The 6,000-nt window shown below is 36.9% G+C and overlaps 1 pseudogene; it reads left to right on the plus strand.

Annotated features, from left to right (window-relative positions):
• Positions 1-5,224, plus strand: part of LOC119524786 — a 59,530-nt pseudogene extending 54,306 nt beyond the window's left edge.
• The last annotated feature ends 776 nt before the right edge of the window (positions 5,225-6,000 follow it).

The following is a 6,000-nucleotide window of genomic DNA, read 5'->3' on the forward strand; positions in this document are numbered from 1 at the left end:
CAAAAATTAACTCAAAATGGACCAAAGATCTCAATATAAAAGAAAGTACCATAAAACTCCTAGAAGATAATGTAAGAAAACATCTTCAAGACCTTGTATTAGGCGGCCACTTCCTAGACTTTACACCCAAAGCACAAGCAACAAAAGAGAAAATAGATAAATGGGAACTCCTCAAGCTTAGAAGTTTCTGCACCTCAAAGGAATTTCTCAAAAAGGTAAAGAGGCAGCCAACTCAATGGGAAAAAATTTTTGGAAACCATGTATCTGACAAAAGACTGATATCTTGCATATACAAAGAAATCCTATAACTCAATGACAATAGTACAGACAGCCCAATTATAAAATGGGCAAAAATATGAAAAGACAGTTCTCTGAAGAGGAAATACAAATGGCCAAGAAACACATGAAAAAATGTTCAGCTTCACTAGCTATTAGAGAGATGCAAATTAAGACCACAATGAGATACCATCTAACACCGGTTAGAATGGCTGCCATTTAAACAAACAGGAAACTACAAATGCTGGAGGAGATGTGGAGAAATTGGAACTCTTATTCATTGTTGGTGGGACTGTATAATGGTTCAGCCACTCTGGAAGTCAGTCTGGTGGTTCCTTAGAAAACTAGATATAGAGCTACCATTCGATCCAGCGATTACACTTCTCGGTATATACCCGGAAGATCGGAAAGCAGTGACACGAACAGATATCTGCACGCCAATGTTCATAGCAGCATTATTCACAATTGCCAAGAGATGGAAACAACCCAAATGTCCTTCAACAGATGAGTGGATAAATAAAAGGTGGTATATACACACGATGGAATACTACGCGGCAGTAAGAAGGAACGATCTGGTGAAACATATGACAACATGGATGAACCTTGAAGACATAATGCTGAGTGAAATAAGCCAGGCACAAAAAGAGAAATATTATATGCTACCACTAATGTGAACTTTGAAAAATGTAAAACAAATGGTTTATAATGTAGAATGTAGGGGAACTAGCAGTAGAGAGCAATTAAGGAAGGGGGAACAATAATCCAAGAAGAACAGATAAGCTATTTAACGTTCTGGGGATGCCCAGAAATGACTATGGTCTGTTAATTTCTGATGGATGTAGTAGGAACAAGTTCACTGAAATGTTGCTATATTATGTAACTTTCTTGGGGTAAAATAGGAACATGTTGGAAGTTAAGCAGTTATCTTAGGTTAGTTGTCTTTTTCTTACTCCCTTGTTATGGTCTCTTTGAAATGTTCTTTTATTGTATGTTTGTTTTCTTTTTAACTTTTTTTTTCATACAGTTGATTTAAAAAAGAAGGGAAAGTTAAAAAAAAAAAAAAGAAAAAAGACAAACAAGGAAAAAAAAAAAAAAGATGTAGTGCCCCCTTGAGGAGCCTGTGGAGAATGCAGGGGTATTCACCTACCCCACCTCCATGGTTGCTAACATGACCACAGACATAGGGGACTGGTGGTTTGATGGGTTGAGCGCTCTACCATAAGTTTTACCCTTGGGAAGATGGTTGCTGCAAAGGAGAGGCTAGGCCTCCCTGTATTTGTGCCTAAGAGTCTCCTCCTGAATGCCTTTTTGTTGCTCAGATGTGGCCCTCTCTCTCTGGCTAAGCCAACTTGAAAGGTGAATTCACTGCACTCCCCTCTACGTGGGATCAGACACCCAGGGAAGTGAATCTCCCTGGCAACGTGGAATATGACTCCCGGGGAGGAATGTAGACCCGGCATCATGGGATGGAGAACATCTTCTTGACCAAAAGGGGGATGTGAAAGGAAGTGAAATAAGCTTCAGTGGCAGAGAGATTCCAAAACGAGCCAAGAGGTCACTCTGGTGGGCACTCTTACGCACACTTTAGACAACCTTTTTTAGGTTCTAAAGAATTGGGGTAGCTGGTTGTGGATACCTGAAACTATTAAACTACAACCCAGAACCCATGAATCTCGAAGACAGTTGTATAAAAATGTAGCTTATGAGGGGTGACAATGGGATTGGGAATGCCATAAGGACCAAACTCCACTTTGTCTAGTTTATGGATGGATGTGTAGAAAAGTAGGGGAAGGAAACAAACAGACAAAGGTACCCAGTGTTCTTTTTTACTTCAATTGCTCTTTTTCACTCTAATTATTATTCTTGTTATTTTTGTGTGTGTGCTAATGAAGGTGTCAGGGATTGATTTAGGTGATGAATGTACAACTATGTAATGGTACTGTAAACAATCGAAAGTACAATTTGTTTTGTATGACTGCGTGGTATGTGAATATATCTCAATAAAATGATGATTAAAAAAATAAAAAAAATAACTTTGTTTTTTAATGGCTGAGGAAAAATTGACTGAAATATCTGTAATATGTCTCAAGATGTTTAGCATAATTTACCATTGCTCCATATTATAAATTGGTACCCATAGAGTGAATATTCTGGATAGACAATAGGTGATGGGTTTTAAAAAATAGTATCTGATGAAACATGTAATTCAGAGAGTATAATTCAAATATGGAAAATATAATGCTACAGAAATTACCAGAAAGTTGAACTAGCACAAGCACTAAGGCTGAAATATTACTAGAACTTGAATAAAAGGATTGCTAAGAAATTCAGGGGCATAGCATAACATTAACAAGAAATCAATCAATGTTAGCAAAAATAGCATCAGTAAAGATAGCCAGAGATGTTTTAGCTGTTGCCCCATTTTTTTATATTTATTTGCTGGATATTAGGTTCTAGATATCCTCTATGTACATTTTTAAATATACAATAATATTTCATGTTTTTAACAATTCATGAGGAAGAGGCATTCCCCAGAGCTTACATTTTTGCACATTATAAAATTGTGAAGAAAATACTTTCTAAATATGCCTGAGGTAATAAAGATCAGGGGGAAGAAAAACTGGAACTCCCCTTTTCCCTCTTTGTATTATGCCCAAGGTCATACCTTTATCCATTAATTTGCATTCTGTAGTAGTAAGTGTATCATAACTTTATCTTAGGGAATCTTGAGAATTTGTGCACACCAAGGAAAAGCATGTAATCTGAGACTTCTAAGGATCAACAATGCAAGGTTTTGATAAAGAAATAAAAGAATCTGCTGGAATTTTGTGTAGCTCCAATAACCTGCCCTTTGGTCAATAATATCAACTTAATCACCAAGCATTTTATTTCATATTTAATAAAAATCTCTCCTAAATGTTCTTTTCTCTTTTATAAAAATGAGGTTTACTGAAGAAACATACCTGATTGAATAGTTATAAAGAAAAAACAATTTGCTTAAAATATTTTGCAATAATACTGGAAATTCATGGATATAATTAATGAAATTAAATAAAAATATTGTTTTTCAAATATGATGCTAGAAAAATTATATACTATTCTTAAATTTCCAACACATTATGTGTAAAAATTTAGTAAGGATATAAACTCTAACATTTTTCTAGTAATTACACTACTGCTTAGTGTTTTCCTCATAAAACTAAATAGTTCTGAAAGAATACCTCTCAAGATAATTCATTTTCAAATAGAAATGATGATTAAGACTGAAACCAGATTTATGATTTAGAATGCTTCAAGGCATGTAAGAGTAAAATAGTTGTAGTTATGGAAATGGAATGGGTATATATAGGTGTGTGTGTACGTGTGTGTGTGTGTGTGTATTCACATATATATAATTACTCAAAATATACTCAGAGGAACTGAAACTTAAGACACAAATGGACAATTGTAAACTAATGTTTATCATGGCATTATTCACAAAAGTCAGGAGATGGAAACAGCCCAAATGTGCATCAATGGATGAGTGGATAAACAAACTGTGGTACATACATACAATGGAATATTATGCAGCTATAAGACAGAGCAACCCTTCTAGGAGCACATGTATCAAACTGTAGCAAAATTTTTCATTTAGATGTATGTTCAAGAGATTTTGCTAATGAAATAAGCAACATTTTAAACAAGGGTCATCCTAAGTTTGTGAAAAATTGAAAGCTCTTATGCTGATTAGAAAGATGAATATAAGAATGACCCACAGCTGAGTTTGATAGCAGCCATGATCAAGAAGTTGAAGGAGCAAGGAGTCTCCTTCCTCATTGTTGACTCAGGCTGCAGAACAAGCCAAAGTAAGCTCAGCTCTAGTGGACAAATACCCTGGCATGGTGGCTAAGAACAAAGAAGAAGATGGAGCAAATCCATTGAGTTATCTCTGAAGGAACAGAGGCAACAGCCAATCCCACTTTCAAGTTTCTATCCAAGCACATCCAATCTCTTAACTAACTACCAACATGGAGGCCAAAAATTCATGCTATATATGACTTTGAAGCTGTCAGAGATAATGAACTTACATGTAAAGCTGGAGAAATTATTACAGTTCTTGAGGACAGTGACCCAACTGTGGAGAGGTGAGACCGATCAAGGCCTGAGGTTATTTCCCTCTAACCCCAGCAGATCTTACTGCTGAACCAGAAGTGATTGAAATGGAGAAGACAGTACAATTCAGTGATGAAGTTCAGGTGGAAATGTTCAAACCTTAGCCAGAACCAGCCTTTATTGTTGAAGATAAAATGGACCAGTTGCTACAGAGGTTGCAAAGTACAGACCCTAATGATGACCAGCCAGAGCTGCAGGAGCTCCTTTATCTTGAAGAAATGTGTCATCAGATAGGACCTCTCATTTATGAGAAGATGGAAGATATCAGTAGCATTCAGAATGCTCAGAGTGAAGCCTCAAGGTGATGGAGACACTTTCATTGTACACCATGTTAATAAATGAAGACCCCGTGTATTCCATATACACAAAGTTACATAACCTGCAGTATTACATGCAGACACCTGGTTTCTTGTTCTCAGGTGTACCCAGGGCCTATTCTGAGTGTGGATTACTTGGTGGAGGGGAAGAGCCAGATGAGCCATCTCCAGAGCTACAGTCTTCCCACTGAGCAGCTACCTCCATTGACAAACCCAGCCTTTCCCAGTAAGCTGGCCCAGGATTCTTACCCCAATATGATGGCCAGTTCTATTTAAGGGCATGCACATTCCAGCCAGGCTGGGGTGTTCATCCTCCCACTGCTGCTTCCATCACCACCAACCTCACTGTGTACAATTCACAGACTGGCTTGTCCCAGCTGCTTGACTATGCCCTGCTGCCCTCCAGGCTGCTTTAGCCCCTGGGCAGTCAGTATTCACCACTGCAGCAGCAGCCATACCCCCAGAAATCTCTGCTGTAGGACTCAGAGGCTTCTTGGGATCATGTGTGCTAAAGACATTTCCCAGCAAGAGGAGAGAACCTACCCTCTCTTAAGATTGGTTTATGCCCAGCTTATAGGATCTGTCTTGGTCAACAAGTCCAAATGTTCAGGAAGGTAGAAATCTATTCAATTTGCACTGACTTTTTAGAAGACCATCAGTCCCAAGGAATGAAACTTACATTTAATTCTTCCTTTAATAATATGAAAAAAATTGGTACCAGATTATTTGTCTCAAAAAATCCCCTGTTCTGTAAAAAGTCAAATTTATAAAAATAGATTTGTTGTTGCAAATATTATGTACATATTGATGTGTAATTTCCAAGGCTATTTTGAATTATGATGGCCATCCTGGGAATATATTTAGCACTTAAATTACTTTTTATTACCATTTAATTTAATCATGAACAACTACCATGTTCACAATATTTTATGTAGATTTAAGACAATTACTGTATCCTAGAATGCAAGAGTGGTAGCAGATTGAACTGAAGGTATTATGTTGTCCCTGTTTAGCTTCACATTATACTCAAACTTCTTTTCACTAAACATGAGTGAAATATATTTCTGTGGTGGCCTTCTGTAGCCCCTGTATGCACACTAGCTGCCATCACACCAGCATACAGTAGTAAATATTTGGTATGGTTATAGCAAATGTTAAAATTCCTTTTTAAATGTTGATATTTTGGCATAAAGTTTCAGAATATTATGAGACTCTGAGACAAATTAAGTAGAATCACATTCTTTTTATCTTATTT

The sequence above is a fragment of the Choloepus didactylus genome (genome assembly GCF_015220235.1).
Source record: "Choloepus didactylus isolate mChoDid1 chromosome 13 unlocalized genomic scaffold, mChoDid1.pri SUPER_13_unloc1, whole genome shotgun sequence".
NCBI classification, from domain to species: domain Eukaryota; kingdom Metazoa; phylum Chordata; class Mammalia; order Pilosa; family Megalonychidae; genus Choloepus; species Choloepus didactylus.